Genomic DNA, 13,909 nt, shown 5'->3' with positions numbered 1-13,909 from the left:
TAACATTTATGCTTCAGAATAAATATCTGCATGTTGCCCTAGTGGCCTTTAAGACCAGCTAGAGATGCCCCTGTTAGTAGTTTAAGAAAAGAAAGAACAGAGCAATTATGCTGCATGTCTTATTTCATGTTCTTATTGTGTGACTCCAGGAAAGAGTAAATATTATTATTCAAAGGAAAGTCATGGGAGTAGATCTTAAGTCATTGACATATACAACTGGTAAAGCTAAACAGTAAATAAGTTGCTTATCAGTACAGTTCATGCACACCCATGGGTCAATAACTTGGTTACATATCAAAGACACATAAGAAATTTCTTCCTCTGGCCACCTGAAACTAATTTTTATCCAAACGGTGACTTTAAAAAAAAAAAACAACTCTGATTTACTTTTTTAATCAGAAAAAAAAATCTACTTGACCTTCATTTTTCTATTTCACATTTAATGACTTCCTCTTCTTCACTCATCCTACCAAACCTTTCTCAGAGAAATAGATGTCTCATCATCTCATTCTTCCTTCCCTCTTCCATACATGTCCTCATCTTTGACTTGCAAACCTACAGAACTCAGATATTTAGAGTATGTCTTCTCAGACTTCAGGACACTTTGGCATGTGCAAAGGTCCAGTAATCATTTTCATTTCCATATCCTGATGGATCATCAAAGATGACTTTGAAAAACATCTGCTACACAACTGGCTATCTTTACCAACTGGTCAAAACAATATTTTTCTAACTCTCCCACATTTGACTATATCTGAATGTGATTTTTCCAGGAAGGTAAGCCTAAAATATTAGAGCATTCTTTGATCCTTCACTCTGTGCTTCTACACTCAATTATTGCTTTAAGATTAATTATTAATTAATACTCTTCATATCACATGATTACCTTCCTACCATCAATGCACTGCTTTAAGTTTTCATGAGTTTATGAGCACTTAATTTTAGTGTGTTATAATTTCCTAACTGGTAGAACTAATCTCACACTCTTCAAGTTCCTATCTTATACAAAATATCTAGCAGCTTAAAGTACCTCCATAACTATTTATCTCATCTGCTTAATTATCACGCTTTCTTTACAAACCTGTATTATACTTTTTGTCTGGCAGTCAGGAACTTCCGTAACCTTATGTCTTTCAGTTTTTCTAGTTCTACCTAATTATATTCCTATAAATTTAAAAATTAGATTAAACCAGACTGCTCACACTCGACTTAGATTTCAAGAGTTCTTTCTTATAAACTTGTCATTGTCTTACTGACTCTTTAACTGGAATACCTTAAACACATACATATTCTATAAAGTCCAAATTAAAAATTACTCCCTAAACAGTCATTTCTGAACAACCTAAATTTTTATCTTCTTTCATTCACCTCTTCCTACATTTTTAAAAAATTATTATACACTCTGCTGCTAAGAGACATGTTATTCCTTCTCTCTTATATACTCCAGGTATTAGGATATTATCTATGAATGCACAGATAATTTTAAAAAATTATTTGTTTGCAATTAGCAAATATTTCTTCCTTATTTTTAGCTTTATGGGGACAGAACATCAGAACTCTAATTATAAAATGTATGAATAATAAAAACTATATGCCTTTCATTAAGTCCACACTGAAAAAAGTAGTGAAGTAATCCTTCATCTATTTATATGCTGTCTTGATTTAATAATAAGTTAGGCAGCTGAATTATAAAATAATCTACATAAAGTCAGATACTAAATGATACCAGTATATGCAATCTATGAATTACCCTTTTAATTGGTGGGTTATAAAACTTTGGCAAAGAGGATAAGGCATTTATTTTCATTCTCTCTACCACTTATTTTTCAAAATGAAGATTGTTTACTTTTAATTTTATAATCATGGCTGATGGGTAACAAAATTCTGTGACTGTATTATAAAAATAAGAATGTATTAAGTTGGAGAGAGAGAATAAGACTATAATTTTTAAAATTAGAATAACATATAATTGATTTTCAGGGAAAAATTTAACTACCTCAGTAGTTATTTACCTCAGTAGAATTTAATAGTGAGCAAACAGCCCCCATCAACTTTGTTCTTCCCTAACACTAAAACCATTCTTTGTTTCAGAGTTAATTGTTCTAAACATGATTTTATTCACTTTCACTAGAAAATAATGAAATCTCTCATGAACTTTTCTCAGGTTATTTATTTGCCATAAGACAAAAAAAGAATCTTGCAAAGCCTTCACACACAATGACTAATTTTAAGGATGTATACTAAGTCTCTCAAACGAAAAACACATTTTAACTAACGATATTATTAATTTTAGATGGCTGACATTTTATTTCCATTTTCATTGCAGGAATGAAGTAGTATTTAAAGACCTATTAAATACTATCTCGTTGAGATATATGATGAATGCATTTATTAATATTCATGAATATTTTATGCAAGTTTAGACCTTCAGACATCCAAATCTCAAGAAAATGTATTATAGTAGACTGATACAGTAGACTTTGTGGTAGACCAATGCTTTCACAGGGAATGTTCCAGAGAAAAAAAGAAAAAGATGAAATGTTTAAAAAATAATTAACCTTGAAATTTTTAGAGAATTATCAAGCCACAATAACATGAGGAAAAAATAATAAGTAAATATAAACATAGTAATATAAGAGGAAACAGTCAACATTGTTTTCTCTCAGAGGGCATGCCCTGTTGCTTCAGTTGTGTCTAGCTCTTTGCGACCCCATGGTCTGTAGCCCACCAGGCTCCTCTGTCCACAGGATTCTCCAGGCAAGAATACTGGAGTGGGTTGCCATTCCCTTCTCCAGGGGATCTTCCTGACCCAGGGGTCGAACCTGTGTTTCCTGAGTCTCCTGCATTGCGGGCAGATTCTTTGTTACTGAGCCACCTAGGACAATGGCCTAATACTCCTCTGTATCCGGAAAGACTCTGAAGATATTTTACAAAAGGACCTAAGTCCTCTACTAAGAGAGAAACCAGCAGAGATACTGTTTCCTGAGGTAGATGGGGGACAGAGTTTTCAATTTTCCGAAAGTAGAACCATAAACTGCAGAGAAAAGAGAGCTATAAGTTATTGGATGTGCCCCTCTCCCCAGATATTTGTTAATCTGTGTAACTGCACCAAGCATGAGGCCAAAGGTCAGTCAAAACATTTAGGAAAGTTAGAGTAGGTATTATGGCAGTCTGTAATTCTGGGGAGACAGTTATTAAAGATAATAATTGGAGTTCAAGACCTGTGTGTAGGTGAGTAAGGGGCTTCTTGAAGCACTCCCAAAGATCTAAATATAAGCTATCCTACAATCAAGGCTTACCCTAATTTGGTTAATGTAATTAATTCATATTCTTTCATTTTCTGTAAGAAAAAAGTGTGAATACTCTCTGTAGGAATAAAACATCTATATGCTTTGTAAGCAAACACAATAACAATCATTTAAGGAAAAATTACCAGGAACAGAATAAGGCAAAATAAATGTTTTAAGTAATAAAGAAAAAAAGAAAGGTAAACAAATGATAGAAATATTGGAGATAGTAGATGGTAGAGGGAAACATGAAGAAATAATAAAAATTGCACCATATTCTGAGATCTATATTAAATAATAAAATGAAAATTTTAGAAGAAATGAAACAACTGAAATTAAGAAATAAATGAACTTAACAGGCTGTAAGATTCAGAGCATAATTTTTAAAAGGTTAATAAAATATAAAGTGAATATATAATATCCAAACTGAAGACCAGAGGGGAAAAAATGAAATAAAACATATTCACACAATTGTTAAAGAACTATTTTTTTTAATTCATTAATTTATTCTAATTGGAGGATCATTACCTTACAATATTGTGATCGTATTTGCCATACATCAACATGAATCAGCCACAGGTACACATGTTAAAGAACTAAATTTAAAGGTCTCATAAGATTAGGTCAAGCTCACTCAGATAATCTCTCTATCATAAAGTCAATTGATCAGGGACTTTAATTAAAGCAGATTACCCTCCAGAAAGGGCCTCATCCAATTAGTTCAAAGTTTTATGAGCAAAGACAGGTTTCCTGAAGGTGAAGCAATCTGTCTCACTGCAACATAAAAATCCTGCCTGAGTTCCCAGGTTACTGACATTCCCTGCAGTTTCTGAGCAAATACTACAACATCAACAATTACCTAAATTTCCAGCCCACACCTTGCCCCACAAATTGCAGACATATGAGCTAATAAACAGTGGTTGAAGCCACTTAAGTTTGTGACATCATGCCATGCACCAATAGAAAACTGACATATAATTTAAAATATATATTGCAAACTTTTAGGAAAGTAAAGAGGAAATTAAAATACAGAATTTCTGCAAAAAAAAAAATATAGCAATCATCAAATTAAATTTGAGATATTCATAATTTTCCCCCATTATATCAGGACCAGAATAAAAATGTTATCAGTGTATCTATTCACCATTTATTGGAGATTCTAGCCACAGTCATAAGTAAATGTGAGTTGAAGAAGGAGAAATAAAAATTTAATTATATAAAAATGTAGTTGATATTACATGTAAAACACTCAGAAGACTCTACAAACTACTTGAACATATTTGTAATGTTTTTCCCACAAATGATTTTTATTAATACCAGAAATATGAAAAATGAAATAAAAATACTATTTACAAAAAGCTTCCAATATCTAAGAACAAATTTAACAAAGAGGTAAAATTCTATTATGAAAGTCATTAAATATCATTGGGAGAAATTAAAGACAAACCAAATAAACAAAAGGATATACCATCCTTGTTAAAAGGAATGATTAATATTAAAAGCTGTTAATTCCTTCAAAATGATCTATAAAAGCAATGCAAACACAATAATAATAATCCCAGGAGGCATTTTGAAGCAGACAAATAGACTCTAAACTTTCCATCCAAATATAGTTTTTGTGAGTAACCAGCACGCTTGAAAAAAAAAGTAGAAGGCCTTGTATTAAAAGGTATGAAGGAGGGGGTGGTCCTAAGATGGCAGAGGAATAGGATAGGGAGACCACTTTTTCCCCCACAAATTCAGCAAAAGAAATTTGAACGCTGAGCAAATTCCACAAAACAATTTCTGAATGCTGCCAGAGGACATTGGGCATCCAGAAAGGCAGCCCATTGTCTTCGAAAGGAGGTAGGAAAAAATATAAAAGATAAAAAGAGAGACAAAAGAAGTAGGGATGGAGATCCATCCCAGGAAGGGAGTCTTAAAAAAGAGAGAAGTTTCTAAACACCAGGAAACACTCTCACCGGTGAGTCTGTGGCGAGCCTTGGAACCTCAGATCAGATCAGTCGCTCAGTCGTGTCCGACTCTTTGAGACCCCATGAATCACAGCACACCAGGCCTCCCTGTCCATCACCAACTCCCGGAGTTCACTCAGACTCACGTCCATCGAGTCAGTGATGCCATCCAGCCATCTCATCCTCTGTCGTCCCCTTCTCCTCTTGCCCCCAATCCCTCCCAGCATCACAGTCTTTTCCAATGAGTCAACTCTTCGCATGAGGTGGCCAAAGTACTGGAGTTTCAGCTTTAGCATCATTCCTTCCAAAGAACACCCAGGGCTGATCTCCTTCAGAATGGACTGGTTGGATCTCCTTGCAGTCCAAGGGACTCTCAAGAGTCTTCTCCAACACCACAGTTCAAAAGCATCAATTCTTCGGCACTCAGCCTTCTTCACAGTCCAACTCTCACATCCATACATGACCACAGGAAAAACCATAGCCTTGACTAGACGAACCTTTGTTGGCAAAGTAATGTCTCTGCTTTTGAATATGCTATCTAGGTTGGTCATAACTTTCCTTCCATGGAGTAAGCGTCTTTTAATTTCATGGCTGCAGTAACCATCTGCAGTGATTTTGGAGCCCAGAAAAATAAAGTCTGACACTGTTTCCACTGTTTCCCCATCTATTTCCCATGAAGTGGTGGGACCAGATGCCATGATCTTCATTTTCTGAATGTTGAGCTTTAAGCCAACTTTTTCACTCTCCACTTTCACCTTCATCAAGAGGCTTTTTAGTTCCTCTTCACTTTCTGCCATAAGGGTGGTATCATCTGCATATCTGAGGTTATTGATATTTCTCCCAGCAATCTTGATTCCAGCTTGTATTTCTTCCAGTCCAGCATTTCTCATGATGTACTCTGCATATAAGTTAAATAATCAGGGTGACAATATACAGCCTTGACGTACTCCTTTTCCTATTTGGAACCAGCCTGTTGTTCCATGTCCAGTTCTAACTTTTGCTTCCTGACCTGCATACAAATTTCTCAAGAAGCAGATCAGGTGGTCTGGTATTCCCATCACTTTCAGAATTTTCCACAGTTTATTGTGATCCACACAGTCAAAGGCTTTGGCATAGTCAATAAAGCAGAAATAGATGTTTTTCTGTAACTCTCTTGCTTTTTCCATGATCCAGCAGATGTTGGCAATTTGATCTCTGGTTCCTGTGCCTTTTCTAAAACCAGCTTGAACATCAGGAAGTTCATGGTTCACATATTGCTGAAGCCTGGCTTGGAGAATTTTAAGCATTACCTTACTAGCGTGTGAGATGAGTGCAACTGTGTGGTAGTTTGAGCATTCTTTGGCACTGCCTTTCTTTGGGATTGGAATGAAAACTGACCTTTTTCAGTCCTGTGGCCACTGCTGAGTTTTCCAAATTTGCTGGCATATTGAGTGCAGAACTTTCACAGAGGGCAACATAACTGGAAGGAAAAATAAATAAATAATTAAAACCCACAGATTATGTGCCTAACTGCAACTCCCAGCCGAGAAGCAGCGCAGATGTTCTCATCCTCCACTAGCAAGCAGGGATTGGACAGGGAGATGCTGGCTGCATTGCTTAGGGTAAGGACTGGGCGTGAATGTCCCAAGGGAAATCTGAGGGAACTAACTAGAGATAGCAACCCAGACTGTGGGGTAGCTATCCTGCAAAAAGCCCTAACCTAAAAATGGCATCCCACTCCAGTAATTTTGCCTGGAGAATCCCATGGATGGAGGAGCCTCGTGGGCTGCAGTCCATGGGGTCGCTAAGAGTCGGATACGACTGAGGGACTTCACTTTCACTTTTCACTTTCATGCATTGGAGAAGGAAATGGCAACCCACTCCAGCGTTCTTGCCTGGAGAATCACAGGGACGGGGGAGCCTGGTGGGCTGCTGTCTATGCGGTTGCACAGAGTCAGACACGACTGAAGTGACTTAGTAGTAGTAGTAAGACACCACCAGGCCCACTCACAGAACAAAGGACTGAACAGAGCTAGCTGGCTGCGGACCAGCCCATCCCCTGCCAGAGACAGGCAGGCAAGGGCAGACAGAGCCAGAGGGGGCAATCGTGGCCCCAGAGAGGCATCCTCTACCAAATTGCAAGCAGGCTTCATTGCTCATCAAGACTTCTTGGGATTCTGGACAGTCGACTTATATCAGGAGGGTCTCAGCCAGAGATCAGTTCCCCAGAAGAGACACAGGGCACACCTGAGAAGGTGCTCCGGTGTACACTCAGAAAACTGAGCAGCAGGGACGAGGGAGGCGATAAGTCACAGCACAACTGAACCAGTAAACCTAAAAAAGTGACCACCACCGCCCCCTTGTGTCCTTGTGTCAGGACACTGAAGAGGCCAGCAAACACAAGAAGCTAAAATAAACAGAGGGAACCGCTTTGGAAGTGACAAGTGCAATAGATTAAAACCCTGCAGTTAGAACTGACTACATAGGAAAGGGCCTCTAGATCTTGAGAAGTGTAAGCCAGATCAAGGAACTAACTGAAAATGAACTGACTTCACACTGTCCACAACAACACCAAAGTCCTAGATATATATTTACTATTATAATTTGTTTAATTTTTATTTTTTTTATTTTTAAGTCCTCTATTACTCCTTTAATTTTCATTTTTATAATCTATTACGTTGCAAAAAAAAGACCCTATTTTTAAAGCAAACTTCATATATATATATATATATATATATAAAATAAATTTTATGACTTTGCTTTTTTCTTTAGTGTTGTATTTTTGAGACTCTAACCTCTACTCTAGATTTTTAATCTTTGCTTTTTGGTATTTGTTATCTACTTTGTACCTTTAAGAACCCAATCTTCAGTACCCATTTTCACTTGGGAGTGAGATTACTGGCTGGATTGCTCTCTCCCCCTTTGGACTCTACTTTTTCTCCACCAGGTCGCCTCTATCTCCCTCTTCCCCATTTTCTTCTCTACCCAAATCTGTGAAACTCTTTGTGTGTTCTGGGCTGTGGAAAACACTTAGGGAATTGATTACTGGCTAGATCAGTCTCTCTCCTTTTCATTCCCCCTTTTATCCTCCTGGCCACCTCTGTCTCCTTCCTCCCTCTTCTCTTCTCTGTGTAACTCTGTGAACAACTCTGGGGGATCCAGACTGTGGAGTGCACATAGGGAAGTGATTACTGGCTAGCTTGCTCTCTCCTCTTTTGATTCCCCTTCTTCTCCTGGTCACCTCTATCTCCCTCCTCCCTCTTCTCTTCTCCATGTAACTCTGTGTATCTCTCCGGATGTCGCTCACTGTGGAGAAACTTTTCATCATTAACCTAGATGTTTTATCATCAGTGCTGTATAGATGGAGAAGTCTTGAGGCTACTGTAAGAATAAGACTGAAAACCAGAGGCAGGAGGCTTAAGTCCAAATCCTGAGAACACCAGAGAACTCCTGACTCCACGGAAAATTAATCAATAGGGGTTTATCAAACACCTTTATACCTACACTGAAACCAAGCACCACCCAAGGGCCAACAAGTTCCAGAGCAATACATACCATGCAAATTCTCCAGCAACACAGGAACATAGTCCTGAGCTTCAATATACAGGCTGCTCAAAGTCATACCAAACCCACTGACATCTCAAAACTCATTACTGGACACTTCATTGCACTCCAGCGACAAGAAATCCAGCTCCACCCACCAGAACACAATAACCAGGAAACCTTGACAAGCCACATGTCCAACTCCACACACAGCAAAGAACCTTCACAATAAAGAGGAACCACAAACTACCAGAATATGGAAAGGCACCTCAAACACAGCAATATAAACAAGATGAAAAGGCAGAGAAATGCCCAGCAGGTAAAGGAACAGGATAAATGCCCACCAAACCAAACAAAAGAGGAAGAGATAGGGAATCTACTTGATAAAGAATTCCAAATAATGATAGTGAAAATGATCTAAAACCTTGAAAACCAAATGGAGTTACAGATAAATAGCCTGGAGACAAGGATTGAGAAGATGCAAGAAATGTTTAACAAGGACCTAGAAGAAATAAAAAAGAGTCAATATATAATGAATAATGCAATAAATGAGGTGAATAACACTCTGGAGGGAACCAACAGTAGAATAACGGAGGCAGAAGATAGGATTAATGATGTAGAAGATAGAATGGTAGAAATAACTGAAATAGAGAGGAAAAAAGAATTTTAAAAAATGAAGACAACTTCAAAGATCTCTGGGACAATGTTAAACTCCCCAACATTCGAATCATAGGAGTCCCAGAAGAAGAAGACAAAAAGAAAGGCCATGAGAAAATACTTGAGGAGATAATAGTTGAAAAATTCCCTAAAATGGGGAAGGAAATAGTCACCCAAGTCCAAGAAACCCAGAGAGTCCCAAACAGGATAAACTGAAAGCTAAACACCCCCAAGACACATATTAATCAAATTAACAAAGATCAAACACAAAGGACAAATATTAAAAGCAGCAAGGGAAAAACAACAAATATCACACAAGGGGATTCCCATAAGGATAACATCTGATATTTCAATAGAAACTCTTCAGGCCAGAAGGGAATGGCAGGACATACTTAAGTGATGAAAGAAAATAACCTATAGCTCAGATTACCATACCCAGCAAGGATCTCATTCAAATATGAAGGAGAAATCAAAAGCTTTACAAACAAGCAGAAGCTGAGAGAATTCAGAACCATCAAACCAGCTCTCCAACAAATGCTAAAAGATCTTCTCTAGACAGGAAACACAGAAAGGGTGTATAAACTTGAGCCCAAAACAATAAAGTAAATGGCAATGGGATCATACTTATCAATAATTACTTTAAATGTAAATGGTTGAATGCCCAAAAAAAGACAAAGACTGGCTGAATGGATACAAAAACAAGACCCCTATATATGTTGTGTACAAGAGACCCACCTCAAAACAAGGGACACATACAGACTGAAAGTGGAGGGCTGGAAAAAGATATTCCATGCAAATAGAGACCAAAAGAAAGAAGGAGTAGCAATACTCATATCAGATAAAATAGACTTTAAAACAAAGGCTGTGAAAAGAGACAAAGAAGGACACTACATAGTGATCAAAAGATCAATCCAAGAAGAAGGTATAACAACTATAAATATATATGAACCCAACATAGGAACACTGCAACATGTAAGACAAATGATAACAAGTATGAAAGGAGAAATTGACAATAACACAGTAATAGTGGGAGACTTTAATATCCCACTCACACCTATGGATAGATCAACTAAACAGAAAATTAACAAGGAAACACAAACTTTAAATGATACAATAGACCAGTTAGACTTAATTGATATCTATAGGACATTTCACCCCAAAACAATGAATTTCACCTTTTTCTCAAAGTGCACATGGAATCTTCTCCAGGATAGATCACATCCTGGGCCATAAATCTAGCCTTGGTAAATTCAAAAAAATTGAATCATTTCAATCATTTCAAATCTTTTCTGACCACAGTGCAGTAAGATTGGATGTCAATTACAGGAGGAAAACTATTAAAAATTCCAACATATGGAGGCTGAACAACCAACATATCACAGAAGAAATCAAAAAAGAAATCAAAATATGCATAGAAACAAATGAAAATGAAAACACAACAACCCAAACCCTGTGAGACACTGTAAAAGCAGTGCTAAGGGGAAGGTTCATAGCAATATAGGCTTACCTTACCTCAAGAAACAAAAAAAAAGTCAAATAAATAACCTAACTCTACACCTAAAGCAACTAGAAAGGAAGAAATGAAGAACCCCAGAGTTAGTAGAAAGAAAGTTATCTTAAAAATTAGGGCAGAAATAAATGCAAAAGAAACAAAAGAGACCATAGCAAAAATCAACAAAGCCAAAAGCTGGTTCTTTGAGAAGATAAATAAAATTAACAAACCATTAGCCAGACTCATCAAGAAACAAAGGGAGAAAAATCAAATCAACAAAATTAGAAATGAAAATGGAGAGATCACAACAGACAACACAGAAATTCAAAGGATCATAAAAGACTAATATCAGCAACACTATGCCAATAAAATGGACAACTTGGAAGAAATGGACAAATTCTTAGAAAAGTACAACTTTCCAAAACTGAACCAGGAAGAAATGGAAAATCTTAACAGACCCATCACAAGCACGGAAATCTCCCAAAAAACGAAAGCCCAGGACCAGTCGGCTTCACAGCTGAATTCTACCAAAAATTTAGAGAAGAGCTAACACCTATCTACTCAAACTCTTCCAGAAAATTGCAGAGGAAGGTAAACTGCCAAACTCATTCTGTGAGGCCACCATCACCCTAATACCAAAACCTGACAAAGATGCCACAAAAAAAGAAAACTACAGGCCAATATCACTGATGAACATAGATGCAAAAATCCTTAACAAAATTCTAGCAAATAGAATCCAACAACACATTAAAAAGATCATACACCATGACCAAGTGGGCTTTATCCCAGGGATGCAAGGACTCTTCAATATCTGCAAATCAATCAATGTAATACACCACATTAACAAACTGAAAAATAAAAACCATATAATTATCTCAATAGATGCAGAGAAAGCCTTTGACAAAATTCAACATCCATTTATGATAAAAACCCTCCAGAAAGCAGGAATAGAAAGACATACCTCAACATAATAAAAGCTATATATGACAAACCCACAGCAAACATTATCCTGAATGGTGAAAAATTGAAAGCATTTCCCCTAAAGTCAGGAACAAGACAAGGGTGCCCACTCTCACCACTGCCATTCAACATAGTTTTGGAAGTTTTGGCCACAGCAATCAGAGCATAAAAAGAAATAAAAGGAATCCAGATTGGAAAAAAAGAAGTAAAACTCTCACTGTTTGCAGATGACATGATCCTCTACATAGAAAACCCTAAAGACACCACCAGAAAATTACTAGAGCTAATCAATAAATATAGTAAAGTTGCAGGATATAAAGTAAACTCAAAATGGATTGAAGATCTAAACGTAAGACCAGAAACTATAAATCTCCTAGAGGAAAACAGGCAAAACACTCTCCAACATAAATCACAGCAGGATCCTCTATGACCCACCTCCTAGAATATTGGAAATAAAAGAAAAAATCAACAAATGGGACCTAATTAAACTTAAAAGCTTTTGCACAACAAAGGAAACTATAAGCAAGGTGAAAAGACAGCCTTCAGAATGGGAGAAAATAATAGCAAACGAAGCAATTGACAAAGAATTAATCTCAAAATTATACAAGCAACTCCTGCATCTCAATTCCAGAAAAATAAATGACCCAATCAAAAAATGAGCCAAAGAACTAAACAGACATTCCTCCAAAGAAGACATACAGATGGCTAACAAACACATGAAAAGATGCTTAACATCACTCATTATCAGAGAAACGCAAATCAAAACCACAATGAAGTACCATTTCACGCCAGTCAGAATGACTGCTATCCAAAAGTCTACAAGTAATAAATGCTGGAGAGGGTGTGGAGAAAAGGGAAACCTCCTACACTGATAGTGAGAATGCAAACTAGTACAGCCACTATGGAAAACAGTGTGGAGATTCCTTAAGAAACTGGAAATAGAACTGCCATATGACTCAGGAATCCCACTGCTGGGCATACACACCGAAGAAATCAGAATTGAAAGAGACATGCGTGCCCCACAGCACTGTTTAAAATAGCCAGGACATGGAAGCAACCTAGATGTCCATCAGCAGATGAATGGATAAGAAAGCTGTGGTACATATACTCAATGGACTATTACTCCACCACTAAAAAGAAAACACTGAATCAGTTCTAATGAGGTAAATGAAACTAGAACCTATTATACAGAGTGAGGTAAGCCAGAAAGAAAAGCACCAATACCATATACTAACGCATATATATGGAATTTAGAAAGATGGTAACGATAACCCTGTATGCGAAACAGCAAAAGAGACACAGATGTATAGCACAGTCTTTTGGACTCTGGGAGAGTGTGAGGGTGGGATGGTTTGGGAGAATGGCATTGAAACATGTATAATATCATATGTGAAACAAATCGCCAGTCCAGGTCAATGCATGATACAGGGTGCTCGGGGCTGGTGCACTGGGATGACCCAGAGGGATGGGATGGGGAGGGAGGGGGGAGGGGGTTCAGGATGGGGAACTCATGTGCACCTGTGGCGGATTCATGTCAGTGTATGGCAAAACAAATACAATATTGTAAATTAATTAGCCTCCAATTAAATAAATTTATATTTTTAAAAATTAACAAAAAATTAAAAAAAATAAAAGGTATGAAGGCTTTTATACTGGCTATATCAACATGGACAGTATAAAAGCAATGATTAGAAAAAAAAAAAAAACACAAATATGTCAGAATGGTTTCCAGAAGGAGATACAAACATACGTTGCCACTTGATTTGCAAGCAATATGGCAGTGTTAAAAAGAAAACATTATCTTCTCAATAAATACACTGAGTCAACTGGATATCTATATGACAAAAAATATTCCATCTTACTTCATATCATACACAAAACATCAATCTTAGTTATACTGTAGAAAAGTGAATACAAAAAAATAAAAGCTTTTTATCAAGATGAAAAAGATAGCCATAAAATGTCAAATTGTTCATTAGAATTAAGAATTATACCACTGAGAGTCAAAAGTGAAGCCACAAATTACCAGAAGATATTGT

Source organism: Bos grunniens, chromosome 1 (assembly GCF_055505025.1).
Source record: "Bos grunniens cultivar Pamir isolate PY7600 chromosome 1, Bosgru_T2T1.0, whole genome shotgun sequence".
Classification (NCBI taxonomy): domain Eukaryota; kingdom Metazoa; phylum Chordata; class Mammalia; order Artiodactyla; family Bovidae; genus Bos; species Bos grunniens.
This window is presented reverse-complemented; position numbering follows the sequence as displayed.